General features: G+C 42.7%; 1 protein-coding gene and 1 long non-coding RNA gene across 2 annotated transcripts in view; one reads left to right on the top strand and one right to left on the bottom strand.

Moving 5' to 3' along the window:
* Positions 1–3,869: 3,869 nt before the first annotated feature.
* On the bottom strand, positions 3,870–13,003 carry LOC133228114 (uncharacterized). Its single transcript, XR_009730069.1, has 3 exons — positions 12,680–13,003; positions 12,444–12,528; positions 3,870–4,050 (listed from the first exon to the last, which is right to left on the bottom strand). It is a non-coding gene; the product is annotated as an uncharacterized LOC133228114 (long non-coding RNA).
* Positions 12,966–15,767, top strand: part of CENPF (centromere protein F) — a 62,506-nt gene continuing 59,704 nt past the window's right edge. Inside the window, exon 1 of the mRNA XM_061383513.1 lies at positions 12,966–13,116. The gene's annotated coding sequence lies outside the window, so the exon portion shown is untranslated. The remainder of the gene's footprint in view (positions 13,117–15,767) is intronic.

Here is a 15,767-nt window from a genome sequence, read left to right as displayed (position 1 = left end):
AGGGCTCGACTCCATGCTCCCACTGCGGGGGGCATGTGTTCCATTCCTGGTTGGGGAAGTAAGATCCCGGGTGCCATGAGGTGCAGCCAAAAATCAGAAAGCAAAAACCCATGTATACCTATGTATAATAAAGCAAACTTTTGGAAACATTTATATTGATTATCTGAATATTAAAAATAATATAAGCAGAACAATTGTTGTTGGTATGTATTTATATACTTTATTCAGTTTCTTAGCTGTATCATTTGCTAATACTTTGTTACAGAGATATTTCTGAAGAATATGTTGTTTTCAATACGATCTTTACTTTTTCCATCAAATTGCCACAATTTTTTCCAATTGACTCTTCTCTGGAGCCCACAGTATTTTCAACTGAGAACTTATTCTTCAGGTGGTGAGACTCATGGTAAGCTCAGAACAAATTCTGCTGAATGGAGGAGATTCTCAATCCTATTCTTTTTATTTTTAATTGTGCAAATACCTCAGCAAAGGTATTTTCACGGGTGCCTTATGTTTGCCTTCATTCAGAGTATTTTATTTTTTTTTACAAATACACTTAACAAGACAAAGCTTGTAAGTTGTCTCCATTTATACTTCTTTAAAATATTTCGTACAATTTAGATGCTTCAAAATTGTCAGCTTTTGCAGTTTCATTCCCTCTGGGACAGAATATACATTTATGAAATAAAAATAAGAGGCTCTCTCAGAAGATTACTCCACAAGTCTGGATATTCCAAGGCACAATGGTAGAATTTCAAAAGTAAACCTTGCAAATTGATTATGCTCTCATAGTTTAATTTGTTCATTTTTCCCCCTTGCTTTTGTAGGATACATTTCAATATCTCCCTGTTTCCAAATTTGTTTTTAAGAAATGCAATTTTCTAAAAGCTTCAAAAAGCATTTCTGCACTCTAAATTTCTTATTTAGCAAGAAATTTCTTAAAAGATAGACTGTAAAAGCAGAATTGTACCTATATGATCATCACAAAACAAATTATCTTCAAAATTAAACTTTTAACTAAATTTACAATGCTGCTGCTGCTGCTGCTAAGTTGCTTCAGTCATGTCCGACTCTGTGCCACCCCATGGACGGCAGCCCAATAGTATTCACAATAAGGTCTAATGAACTTTTAAAACTTTGATTCCATGAATCTTGAAAAAATTGAACAATTATTGGAATTAATTTTTCATTTGAAACTGTTGACACATAAAAAATGAGTCATTTAGCTGTCTGCAGAGTTCTCCTATTAATTAAACCAAGCACATTAATAGTTATTTTTCATGGTTCATACTCATCCAAGAAAACCTTAAAATAATATCTAAGATTTAAAGTAAAATCTGGGGTCTTTATAGCATGTTTATGTCTCAGTTCTTGTTACTGCAGGCCCCATGGTTTATGGTAAATGTTGGCAAAAATTTTATGTATGTTGTACAATTATTATCAACCTTACTGAAAAATAAAAATTCTGTACTTCATTTTCACTAAACCTGTGTTTTCGTTTTGTTTAGTTTTGTTTCTTGAGCTCATTGTTCCTGAGAGAGCTCATTGTAAAATCTTTAAAAATGGTTACAATAATAAAGTAAATGCAAGTTTCCCTTGCTTTACAAAAGTAGAGTGTGTCTATTATATCTTTCCTAAGCTGAAATGAAGCAACAGTTAGAACTGGACATGGAACAACAGACTGGTTCCAAATAGGAAAAGGAGTCCGTCAAGGCTGTATATTATCACCCTGCTTATTTAACTTATATGCAGAGTACATCATGAGAAACACTGGACTGGAGGAAACACAAGCTGGAATCAAGATTGCTGGGAGAAATGTCAATAACCTCAGATATGCAGATGACACCACCCTTATGGCAGACAGTGAAGAGGAACTAAAAAGCCTCTTGATGAAAGTGAAAGTGGAGAGTGAAAAAGTTTGCCTAAAGCTCAACATTCAGAAAACGAAGATCATGGCATCTGGTCCCATCACTTCATGGGAAATAGATGGGGAAACAGTGGAAACAGCGTCAGACTTTATTTTTCTGGGCTCCAAAATCATTGCAGATGGTGACTGCAGCCATGAAATTAAAAGACACTTACTCCTTGGAAGGAAAGTTATGACCAACCTAGATAGCATATTCAAAAGCAGAGACATTACTTTGCCAACAAAGGTCCGGCTAGTCAAGGCTATGGTTTTTCCAGTGGTCATGTATGGATGTGAGAGTTGGACAATGAAGAAGGCTGAGCGCCGAAGAATTGATGGTTTTGAACTGTGGTGTTGGAGAAGACTCTTGAGAGTCCCTTGGACTGCAAGGAGATCCAACCAGTCCATTCTGAAGGAGATCAGCCCTGGGATTTCTTTGGAAGGAATGATGCTAAAGCTGAAACTCCAGTACTTTGGCCACCTCATGCGAAGAGTTGACTCATTGGAAAAGACTCTGATGCTGGGAGGGATTGGGGGCAGGAGGAGAAGGGCATGACAGAGGATGAGATGGCTGGATGGCATCACCGACTCGATGGACGTGAGTCTGAGTGAACTCCAGGAGTTGGTGATGGACAGGGAGGCCTGGCCTGCTGCGATTCATGGGGTCGCAAAGAGTCGGACACGACTGAGCGACTGAAGTGAACTGAACTGAACTGAAGCTGAAATTATGTGAAGTGAGGAAGCAATTTATTTAGGACACACCTTGCTAATGGAGGCACAGAATAAATCCAGCTAAGGCACAGATGCTCAAAGTTCAAAGCTGTGGTGGATGGATGCTCAAATGCTGAGTGTAGTTCCTGGGGAAGGAGCTTGGCCGTGCCTCTCTCCCAGCTCCAAGTGTGTGCTCAGTCACTCAGTTGTGTCCGACTCTTTGCGACCCAATGGACTGCAGCACGCCAGGCTTCCCTGTCCTTCACCATCTCCCAGAGCCTGCTCAAACTCATGTCCATCAAGTTGGTGATGCCAAGTGTGCACCTCCTGTATAATGTGGGCTCCTGCAAAACAAACACACAATGCTGTTTTCACTTTTTGCCCTTTTTTGTGAAAGTGAAAATCCTCTTCAGATTTGGTTCAGTTATTGAAGAAAGGTACTGTAAGTGGCTTAAACCAAATTTTTGAAAAGCGGAGGATAGCTGTAAGGTGTTGTGGTCTTACATACTAGTATAAGACAAAACCGTTTCAGCAGGATTGCTCACCCTTCTCTGTAAAGGCTCTACTGCAGGCATGCTTCACCCCCACTTCCCGCCTTTATTTCGCATGCATGGGAATTTCTGATATCTCACACTTCAAAGTGATCTCTCCCACTGGGAGACTGGCAGTCTACTTCCTCACTCACAGGCCTCTCTCTGGACTAAGAAACCACGATTCATCCACCAGATGGCCACCAGGGGCAGCAGCAAACGCTTCTCCGACATCACAGACAACCACAAGTTCCTTGTCCCAAACGGCCTGCCTATAGGCAACTGCACTTTATCAGCCTGCATTCTATATAGCATATAGGATGAAAGTGGTGGAGCTAGTTACCAGTGTCAAAATTGGTTTTGAATAAGTCAGAGGTCTTATCACTGCTGGTTCGGATTTGTCCACTTGTTAATTGCTGGACACTGCTTACGCGCCGTGTAGCTGACCGGCTACCAAAGAAAGCCATGGGGGACTTCCCTGGTGGTCCAGTGGTTAAGAATCCACCTTCCGGTGAAGGGAATTCAGGTTCCATTCCTGGTCAGGGAACTGAAATCCCACACGCCACAGGGCAACTATGCCCGCCTGCCGCAACTAGAGCCTGTGTGCTGCAAACTACAGAGCTGGCCTGGCAACTGCTAAGACCCAACAGTGGCCAAAAATACATAAATATATAAAAAGAAGGCCAATCATAGAATATGGAAGTACAAAGTGATCTATCAAACCCAGCCTGGCTTATTTTAATACAACTATTTTGAATAATGTTTTCTTAAAAACAACAGTTCTGGGACACCTGTTAAACCAGACGGATGCCAGGACAATAGAAGTAAATCAGGAAGTATACTCTACTACCACAGGGTGCTTCATGAAATGGATTTCTGTACTCTACTCCAAACCTGTTAAATCTGAACGAGGTATAGCATCAAAATTTGCATTATAAGAAGCTTTCCATGATACTCTTGTTTGCTTTAAATTCTATTTATTTGCTTACTTATTTCATCTTTTTTTTTATTGAACTGTAGTTGATTTACAATGTTTTGTTAGTTTCTGGTATACAGCAAAGTGAGTCAGTTATACATCCATATATATATATTTTTTTTCAGATTCTTTTCTTTTATAGATTATTATGAAATATTGCGTATAGTTCTCTCCATGGTATTCTTAGGGACACTAAAGTTTTCCTCCTGGTTTAGGGAATTCCTTCACCTTTTACTGTGTCAAGCCCCACGGTCAGAGAGGTTGGGATCACGTGCTTCACGCCATGGCTGATCTAACACTTGGATCAAAACTATTATTGAAAATGAGCTAGACACAAATTGAACTTCAATTAAGTCACAAGATAAAAATACTGTCCTCTCCTTAAGCAAACTTGTCTTGCAAGTTGAGAGATTTATTTTTGGCTACATCATTGCCTGTTGGGGAATTTGGCCTTATACCAGCCACTTTCTTTCTCTGAGGATTAAGTTTATAGCTAAGGAATATATAATTAACACTGCTTTTAATACTTTGGAAGAGATAAGCATTAGGTGAGATGTTTCCCTTCTAAAAAAAAATGCTACTAAAATTTTAAAAAACATACTTTATTTCATTTCATTCATAAAAATTACTACTGCTAGACTCATGTGTTTTGAGTTTCTGTAAGGTAGCTGATTCCAGAATAATGATGTTTTATCTGTTTATTTTCTTAAATTTGCATTTTGGGTTTTTTGTGGGGGGAAGGTCAGTAACCGCCTGTGTGAATTTTTAGAAATATCTTGATCTCACTGACCTCAGCTACAAAATGATTTTAGTCTAGTGGTTGTCCACTGTTCATTCCAGTTTCCTGAATTCATCTTTTAAACCTTTTTGAATGTTTGGAATTTTTATCATGTGCACATTATTGTTTTATTATTTTGTTAGTAAGAAAGATTTTATTAAGCAGTAGGATTATGAGCTATTATGTTTTCCTCTTCTTTAAACAAACACATATTATTTTAAAAAGAAAGTAAGCAAAAACATTAGATCCACCAAGGGAAGGGAGAGAGAAAAGTAGAAGCATGATGTAGTAACCCAGGATATAGGACAGCAGCAAGAGTTAAACACTTTCTAAGGTACGGTATAGGGGATCACCTAGTGGTAGAACTAGGAAAAGCTTTTTAAAAGTTTAAGATCCTTTTTTGCTGTGTGAGGGTCCATATGGATTACAATCAATTTATTTAAAACATGAGAAGATGTTGAATATATATTTTTTGTGATCAGCTTTATTGAAATTATACTAATAGGTTGAATATGTAAATATTTACCCCAAGCCTCTCTTTTCTAGAGGGATCAGAAATCCCCTAATATTAAGCTTTGAAAATTGACTCTTGTCTCAAAGAGCGTGTTAAATTCATGGTTCCATGGTCAAAAAAGAGACACGACTGAGCAACTTTCACTTCAACGTCAGAAAAAGTCTAATACACACAAAACAAGCATGAAAGCATGACCCTTACCTATCAGAAACCTCTGGTCTAAAAACCATGTTGTTGTTTAGTTGCTAAGTTGTATCTGACTCTTTGTCACCCCACGGACTGTAGCCTGCCAGGCTCCTATGTCCATGGGATTTTCCAGGCAAGATTATTGGAGTGGGTTGCCATGTCTCCAGGGAATCTTCCTGACCCAGGGATCAAGCCCATGTCTCCTGCACTGGTAGGTGGATTCTTTACCACTGGGCCACCTGGGAAGCCCAGGTAAATCCATTAGGATTGTACTTCTAATTTAACAGTTGAGGTAGCTGAGGTTCTATCTATATAATAGAAACTTTAAACTATTTGGGACCAAGATGGAATTTTCACTTGTTGAAAACAATAATGAAACATATGAGGACAGCAACTTCCGTTTTTGTTTCGGTTCTCCCCAAACAGAGACTAAGATAGAGATTTAGTAGCAGTTCATTTGGAAGTAGTTCACTTGCGTGATGATTCCAGGAGGCCTTAGGGAGCAGGGAGACTGAGACAGGGGAGGGGGAGAAGCCAAGAGAAGGGGGACAAACGGCAATTATTATAGTAGATGCCTATGGCTCGATTCTCCCAGCATCTCTCAGAATTGCCTGTGGGAAAGATGGAACCCTGTGATGTTTATTTATCTGCCTCCTGACTCCGTTCATTGAGGATTGCTTCTGTAAGCAATCTGTATATTGTAACTGCCCCACATCTCCAAGCTGTGCTGTGTACTGACTGAACAGCCTCCTTCAGCTTCAGAGAAGGCCCTGGAGCAGAGAACTGGAGTGACATGTGGCTTGTTGAGGTGGAAAAAGTCTGAGCCTACAGGGAATTCTCTACCACAGCTGTGGCTGAAATCAGAGCTGGGCCAGGGGGATGTCATAAAGTACTAGCCATAGACCACACCTTATATCACTCAGATCTTTTTGTCCTTTTATTAAGTTCACGTTGTCATTGTACTCTCAAGGTGGTGGCCACGATTTCTAGAAAGGACTCTGTGCAGGGGAAATAGTGGAATAAGGTCACAATGTCTGCTGGTCCCAAGGCCATGACTGATATTCATCAACTCTCTACCACTTATTCTGGATGATCTCATACTTGGCCAGCATTGGCTGGTCTAATTTATTTGCCTGGTGGGGGAATCCCAGAACTTCATCTGAGAGGTCAGGCCTTTCACTGACTTGCCCTTATTTTGCTATAGTGACGGCAATTGCTTGTTCACTGTTGTTATCAAACACAAAGACACGTAACCGTACCCCAAGGAATCCCCTGAGTTCCAGACATATTCTCCACTGCCCCCGTAACATAGCGCCGGTGCTGGCTTCTTATGATAATCAAGACTGAGTTACCTCACCAGTATTGTAACTCCTTCCTTTGCCTGCTGTTACATCCACGTAAGGAAACCAAAGAGATCAGTTGTAGCTTCTGATTTTGTGGAACCCTTCATGTGTCACTAGCAGTAGTGAGATCCACTCCCCACTTTACCCAGTAGAGCCCACACTAGAATGGGAGGCACAAATGGGTTATTGGGAGTGGTAGTGAGAAGGGTGAATTCCTGTTCCATTTCTTGGCATCTGGCTTCTAGCCACGGGGGACACCGATTGATTTGTTGGTTAATACAGATAATGAGTTTTGGAGGATATTTTCCCAGATCTATAGGATGTTGCCTTAGTTGAGCTGTTCATAGGCCATTCCAATCTGGTATTTGTAGGAGTTTCCTGACGCTGCTGTAACAAAGTACAAACAACGGGGTGGTTTAGAATGACTGAAATTTATTGTCTCAAATTTCTGTATTCTAGAGGTTTGAGATCCTGCCATTGGCAGGACTGGTTGCTTCTGAGAGCTGTGAGGGAGACTGTTCCATGTTTCTCGCCCAGCTCCTGGTCATTTACCAGCAATCTTCGGTGTCCCTTGGCTTGCGGCAGCGTAACTCCATTCTTCACATGGTGCTCCCCCTGTGCCGCTGTCTCTGTGTCTGAGTGTCTCCTTTTAATAAGGACATAGCCATACTGGATCAAGGGCCACCCTAATGACCTCATCTACAAGCTGATGATATCTGAAATGACCCTGTTTCCAATTAAAGTCACATTCTGAGTTACTAGGAGTTACCACTTCAACATATGAATTTATGGGAGGGGGAGAGACACAATTCAACTCAAAGAGCATTAGACCAGCTACTTCGAGGAATACTTTGGCCATCTGATCCAAACAGCTGACTCATTGAAAAAAGACGCTGATGCAGGGAAAGCCTAAAGGCGGGAGGAGAAGGGGATGACAGAGGATGAGATGGTGAGAGGACATTGAATCATGTCCACTGATTCAATGGACATGAGTTCCGGAGATGGTGAAGGACAGGGAAGCCTGGCGTGCTGCAGTCCTTGGGGTTGCAAAGAGTCGGACATGACTGAATGACTGAACAACAACTTCCAGGAAAAAGGCAGGATACAGTAGAACCAGCAAATCCCATAGTCATGTACACATTTCTCAATAAAAGGAGTGCCTTGACCTGAGACAATCTTATTCAGGATGCTATGACTGTTAATCAGGTATTCTGTAAGCCCTTCAGACAGTACAACTGGTACAGGCACTGCAGACAGAGAAGAAAAACCAGTATCAGGAGCAGGTATCAAGTCCTTCAGAGTGGAAGGGATCCAATGCAATTGACTTGCCATCAAGAAGCTGGTTGTTTTTACTTGGGTTTCTGAGGCCCAGTGTCAGTCTTATGATGGCAGGTTGATTATCCACCAGAAATGGTGGTTAAGTTCAGTTCAGTTAAGTTCAGATGCTCAGTCGTGTCCGACTCTTTGCGACCCCCTGTATCGCAGCATGCCAGGCCTCCCTGTCCATCACCAACTCCCGGAGTTCACTCAGACTCACATCCATCGAGTCAGTGATGCCATCCGGCCATCTCATCCTCTGTCGTCCCCTTCTCCTCCTGCCCCCAATCCCTCCCAGCATCAGAGTCTTTTTTGCAATGAGTCAACTCTTTGCATGACGTGGCCAAAGTACTGGAGTTTCAGCATTAGCATCATTCCTTCCAAAGAAATCCCAGGGCTGATCTCCTTCAGAATGGATTGGTTGGATCTCCTTGCAATCCAAGGGACTCTCAAGAGTCTTCTCCAACACCACAGTTCAAAAGCATCAATTCTTCAGCGCTCAGCCTTCTTCACAGTCCATACATGACTCTCACATCCATACATGACTACAGGAAGAACCATAGCCTTGACTAGACGGATGTTTGTTGGCAAAGTAATGTCTCTGCTTTTGAATATGCTATCTAGGTTGGTCATAACTTTCCTTCCAAGGAGTAAGTGTCTTTTAATTTCATGGCTGCAGTCATCAAAATAAAGTCTGACACTGTTTCCACTGTTTCCCCATCTATTTCCCATGAAGTGATGAGACCGGATGCCATGATCTTTGTTTTCTGAATGTTGAGCTTTAAGCCAACTTTTTCACTCTCCACTTTCACTTTCATCAAGAGGCTTTTTAGTTCCTCTTCACTTTATGCCATAAGGGTGGTGTCATCTGCATATTTGAGGTTATTGGTATTTCTCCCGGCAATCTTGATTCCAGCTTGTGTTTCTTCCAGTCCAGCGTTTCTCATGATGTACTCTGCATATAAGTTAAATAAACAGGGTGACAATATACAGCCTTGACGTACTCCTTTTCCTATTGAGCCCATGCTGTTGGGTGCATTTACAGCCATCATCCCTGATACCATGGCTGCTCTGATGATGGGACCATTGTGCACTTGGGTGACTGAGGACGTCCACTGGACAATCCATCAGACCAATCCTCTCGTCCATCTAGTTATGCCTCCTCTGTGGTGGATGCTCGCCAGTGAGTACTGACGTAAGACACAAAGATGTGAATACTTTGTTCTTATTCCTATAAGGTCTACCCATAACCCCCTTTTCTAAAACTGTTTATAATATTAATAATTTAATCCTGCTCCTTCCAGGCCCCTGATCAATCAGCCAAATCATTTGCCCAGAGGTGTATCCTGATCGAGGGCTACCTTTTCTTCCATGTGAAGCAGGCAGTAGACTGTTCTGCTCACAGCTCTACCCACGGGTTGTTCCTCTTGTGGTGCTGTAGGGAACAGCAGTTTATTTTCAGGACACCCCAGCACAGTTCTCAAAGTATTGAGTCTTTACTAAAAAAAAAAAAAATCATCCTTGATAAAAATGCTGCTTCAAGAAAACCTCTTGCATACTGGAAAAGGGAAAACCTTTCAGTGGTTCCTTGCTGCTCTGGAAGCACACCGTGAGCTACAGCTGAGGCACCCGGACCCACGGAGCCACCCTTTGCAGGGACAGAGTCCCCCTAGGTGCAGAAGCATCGGCCTGTGCCTGGTGGTCAGGGTGGGGGGAGGTTCTCCCCTCAGTGTGGACTCCCTGCTCAGGGAGTTCCCCTTAGGATCTCCTTAGGAGATCCCCTTAGGATGCTGCAGGAGCATCGTGTGCAAGGCTGTCCTGAAAGCCCCGCTGCCCTGCTGGTGGTGATGTGATCAGCTGGGTGATCATCAGCACATTGAGCCAAGCCATCTGTGAATGAGGATCAGGCATTTTCTCCTCTGTTGGCTTGTTTGGAGGAACCTAAAATAATCCGCCTGCAATGCAAGGGATGCGGTTTCCATCTCTAGGTCAGGAAGATCCCCTGGAGAAGGGAATTGTGACCCTCTTCTGTATTCTTGCCTGGAAAAATCCCATGGATAGAGGAGCCGGGTGGACTATGCAGTCCATGGGGTTGTGAAGAGTCAGACACGATGAAGCGACTGAGCATGCACGCATGCACTGTAAGATCTCAGATATCCACAGAGACAAAGTCTTGGTGAAGCAGAACAGGTGACCTATGGCCACTTATCTATTTATGTAAGCTATTCATGCCATTTGGACCTGCTTGGAGCCCATCATAGAATGGTTTGCTGTTGTACCCACTAGAACCCCTGACTTGGTCTGACAATACACAGCTAGTGATGGACATGTCTGATGTTCTCAGGTCAGGTGCTCGGTCTTTAATAAAGACAGCAGCACATCAGGATGCTTTTTTTCAGATGGTGAGTCATTCTCTATGGAAAAAACATGGCCTTGCTCCAGGATGCTAGGGAGTCTGTGCAATGAATTGCTCCCTGATGCTTGCCAGCGGGTTGACCTTTTCTGCTATACTCATCTCTAGCATTGTTAGGTTTGCAGAGGACATGGCCACATACAGGGCCCTCCCTTGATTTTGCACAGTACTGGCTCTCAACCTTCTGCTGGGCCAATGCTTGAATATTTCTGGTGATATAAATCAAGTGAAATCCAAGTGTGTTGACCACTAATCTCTCACCTAGGAGCATAATCCCAATCAAAATTTCAGAAAGCTCTTGGAAAAATTTATATTCTTATTCTATTTTTTAAAGAAAGATAAAGGCCCTAGATTAGACACAATTTTAAAAGATCAGAATGTAAATCAAGAATTTGTTACCTAATTTCATGACTTAGTATAAGGTGGCAGTAATCAAAAGTGTGTTACAGATATAAAGATAGACAATACAGATCAGTAAAACAGAAGAGAGGCACAAATATATCCTTATTTGTATTTTCAGTTAATTTTTAACAAAGGTGCTTTCAAAAAAGAAAGGATAATCTTTTCAACAAATAGTAGTAGAATAACTGGATCTCTAGATGGGAAAATGTAAAAATATCAATCCTAACTTCATAACACATGCTCATGAGCTCAGCTGGGTCTGACTCTTTGTGACCCCATGGTCTGTAGCCTACCAGGCTGCTCTGTTCTGTTCTTTCTAGTTCTGTTTTCCTTTGACAGCTAATAAATAGTTGAATAATTACCCTGGAAAACAATGCAGCTGTAACCATTGTTGGAATTTGGTTCAAATCCCGGAACAGTCAGATACTAGACTCACAGAGCAGTGTCTGAGAAAAGTTCTTCTCCCCTACCTGCTCCCTCCTCTCTCCTTAGGGCTTCAAGGAGAGTGGAGAACAAGGCCTTTCTCCAGCAGGCAGTTTTACTTGCCAAGATAATTTTAAGTTACAATGTGCAAAGTTACTAGGGAGTTGCTAGGAATGTAAAGATGAATTCAAAAAGATTTTACCCTACAAGAATTTTTGAGTCTGCAGGGGGAGCCAGACAAAAATAGATATCTATATGTATACCTATATTTAACTATCCATCCATTTTAAAACACAGCAAAAACCCTTATAGTGAAGTCTAAGCCAAACTCTAGGAAAAGTCTAGGGAATTATTTCAAGGGGTGGGTGGGAAGAGCAAAAATTTTAAGAAGAAAGAGACATTTGAGTTGGGTTGAAGGATGAGTAAACTTTCAGTGAAGGATAAGGGGCTGCAGGAACAGCCTAATGGAAGGTAAACAGAAAGGTTGGAATCTACTGAGGAACACAGTAGTGTCAGAGAAATAGTAATTTAACAATTCATTGTTTTGATCCAGTCTTTAGCGGCTTATTTTTAGTTTGTTGCTGTTGTTTAGTAGCTAAGTCCTGTCGGATTGTTTTTGCGACCCCATGAACTGTAGCCTGCTAGGATCCTCTGTCCAAGGGATTCTCCAGGCAAGAATACTGTGGGTTGCCACAGTGGGTTGCCATTTCCTTCTCCAGGGGATCTTCCCCACCCAGGGATGGGAACCCGCCTCTCCTGCATTGGCAGACAAGTTCTTTACCACTGAGCCACCAGGGAAGCCCATTATTTTTAGTTTATGGTACATAAGTACACACATTACTAGGGAGCTTCATAAGAAAAGAGGGGGTTACATCCTACGTTCACGGGTTTTCTGGGTACAATCTTCTCCCCTGGAATGGCAGATAACAAATGCTTAGAATCACCTGTTTAGAAGCAGTTAAACGTGAGGCCCTGCATCTTCTAGATGTCAAATTCAAAAGACTTAAGCTTCTCTGTGCCTCAGTTAACCTTTAAATAAAAACAAGAATACTTTTCTAAAGAATTGTTAGGAATGACACAGGAGGAAGAATGTCTGGCAGAATAGTACTTTAGTAGATATGTCCTAAATTATATATATTTAATAAGCAGATACGTGTGTGAAGTATTAAAAAGTTTTCACCTGGCAGCCCTCTCCCGCGGGCTGTAGCCGATAGACCACACCCTCCTAATCCGCCGTCCCATTCGCTGCCTTTGGAGGAAACAGCGGTTCCTAACGCCTCCCAGCCTCAGCTAAAGCACGTGGGCTCCGCCTCCCCACAACAACAAAAAACCCAGTAGCACCAGCCCCGGCCCCTCTGCGGGCTTGGCTTGATTTTTAAATCCATCCGAAAGGGCCAATCAGAGGCAGCCGTTCGACTACGCGGAAGCCGATTGGCTCACAACCTCTGACAGTGACCAATAGGCTTGGAGCCGAGTTCAGTCTAGAGGCCGGAAGCGGTCGAATTGAAAACGGGTGGCGGTCGCGGGCGGTTTGAATTGGCCTCTGGGCTCCAGCTCACGGAGGCTGGACAAGGACTCGCCTTTCAGAAGGGTTGTTTGCCCTCTTCCGCCAGCAAGGTGAGCGTTCTCCTTGGGTCCCAGCTCTGGCGGCGGGCGTGAGGGAGCCGCGGTTCTTGTGCTGGGGGCTCCTGGGCGACGATACCTGTGGGATGGCGCTTCTCGGCACTGTAGGTGCCGCGGGCCGCTGCCTCCTCCCACCCGAGGGACTAGAGAATCGGCCCTGGGCCAGGTTCTTAGGGGTCTCGGCGCCCCTGTGCTCCCGGTGGAAGTGGGCTTGCACTAGTGTCGGGAGCTCTTGCTCCGCCTTTTGGGGGAAACTGATTCCTCTGTACGGTAAGGGACCTGAAGCTCAGCAGGTTTCACTGGCAGCCTTTCTGCACCTCCTGTTTGAAATTTGGACATCGGTCTTTTGTCGCTTGGAGGAGATGCAAACTTGGGATTTGAGGGTTTTGATCTGGGCAACGCTTTGGTGTGCCTATTGTTCGTTGTGAGAGCGTTTTCTCTCTTGCCTTCCGTTTCTTTCCGCATTTATTGGACTGCGCCTGTCGACCTGGCTTGCGCTATGGGATAAGGACTCAGAAATTTTAATTTTGATGAGAGGGGACGACTTCGACAGATTTAAGGTATCAATCATTCAACAATCTATATGGAGCCACTGGGGCAACAGGACAGCCACAAAAATATAAACCTCAAGATGAAAGAGGCAAAGGGGGTGGGGGGTGGGGTGTGAAGAAAAGCCCAGGAGTCAAGGTTCCTGCAAAAAGGATCTGCAGGACTGTGATCCTTCCAGAAATGCTCTTTCTATCTTAACCAAGTGGAGGACACTTCCCAGGCCCGAATCACTCAACCCCATAAAGTGCCCAAAGAAACTCTTTTGTGACTCGCGCACATCACGTACTGCAGGCCGGGTTCACACTTTCCCTGTATCAGAATCCCCCATCTTCGGCAAGAAACTCGAGTCCCCGCCTACAGTGCAACCGCGGAGCGAGTTTGAGTCCTATTCTCGAGCTTGGTCTGGAAGAGCAGGCAGAGTTTTCATTCACAGGCTCCGCCCCCCACCCCCTTTGCCTCTTTCATCTTGAGATTTACATTAAAAAATTTTTTTTGGTCCTGTTGCCCCAGTGGCTCCATATAGGTTGTTGAATGACTGATACCTGTCGAAGTCGTCCCCTCCAATCAAAATTATCTTGGGTCTGGTGATTGCTTTAACCGTTTATGTTTTGCTGTATCTTAGACTTTGAAATGGAAAAGCATTTAACTTGCCAGTCGTCCTTCTGTTTATTTCCATCATCTGTATCATCTTTTTAAATTGCTCGTTTTAATATTTTGTTTGCTATGGTGTCTTGATGTAATGCTTTCCATGGCTGGCAGAATTGTTTAGGAGTTATAGCTGTGTTCCTCTGAAGGTACCCCTGAACTCCTGAATGAACTAGCTAGTATATAATAGATAAGGTTGCCTACTGGGGCAGTGTAAATTGTCTTTGTTGCTGGAGAGGCATGACACTCCTTGAAGTCGTTTTTGGGTAGATGGGAATGGGGTTTAAGATACTGTGTTCAAAGAATTAAGGGGGAGGGGAGAATGGGAGAGAAAACAACTTTCCAAGGCTTGAAATTATGTGCTTTCCGAGACCCTTGCTTCTCTTTTAATTTTTGGGAAAAAAATTATTAGTACTTTCATCGACTAATTTTTAATCATGCTGATAAATTTCCTTGATGAAGTTGATGGAAACAAAACACTAAAATGGTTGTGAACTTCATTTAGTAAAAAAAACAGATTCTCATCCTCTTGCTAAAATAACTGGAAAATGAATGCTTTTTTTCTTCCATTTAAGTTCTAAAGGCTAATGAGAAAAGAATAATTGCCATACTTTTCTCTCAGCTGACTTAAATTTTCTAAGTATGTCCGAGAAAGAGGTAGGCCATTTCTGTCTTGGTACCATAGGTAGCAATATACAAATGAAAAAGTGTTTTTCAGGGACTAATAGCTAATATGTATGGAAGGCTTATCAGGAGATAGAGTTCTAAAGGTTTAGGGAGTCACCACCATTATTATTCCCAAACAGGGAAACCAGAGCACAGATCTGTTAAATAACACGCCTAAGGCCACACATCTTGCCTATAGCTGAGAAGGGATTTGAATCACTAAGGCTATATACCTGATACCTGGTCACAGTTGGTCTGGAGAATGACTTGACTGCATTTTGCAGTGATTCTAGTGCTAGTATGGCATTCATACTTTGTTCATTCATGCACTGACTCAACAAATGATAATCACGTGGGAGGAGAAGGAGGTACCTGTGCCGTGAGAGACTCTCATGGAGAGAAAACACCAGATGTGCTCAGGGAAACATGATGTCCTCAGGGAAGTCTTCCTGGAGGAAGGGGGATGGAGTATGAGTGGGAATTAATGACACGAAGAGAAGAAAGACGAGCATTTGCAAAATAACTTGTGTATTTTCTTTGTCCTGTAAGCCCGATTTCCCCAGAAGCCTTATACCAAAAAATTCATACCTTGTATAATGAAAATGAACTGAGTGGTAGAAAGCAGGTGGCCTAATGAGAAGTAAGAAATGAGAAATAAGAAAAACAGAAAGCAAGGTGAAACCAAATGAGCATACTGTGAACTACCTCACAGTCAGAGGTATTGGGAGTCACCTGGCAGAGGGTGGCTCGATGGATGCTATACTTTGTTATCTTTTGAAAGAAGT

The sequence above is a fragment of the Bos javanicus genome, chromosome 16 (genome assembly GCF_032452875.1).
Source record: "Bos javanicus breed banteng chromosome 16, ARS-OSU_banteng_1.0, whole genome shotgun sequence".
NCBI classification, from domain to species: Eukaryota; Metazoa; Chordata; class Mammalia; order Artiodactyla; family Bovidae; genus Bos; species Bos javanicus.
Note: the sequence above shows the minus strand (reverse complement) of the source record. Positions and strands in the feature narration are given on the sequence as shown.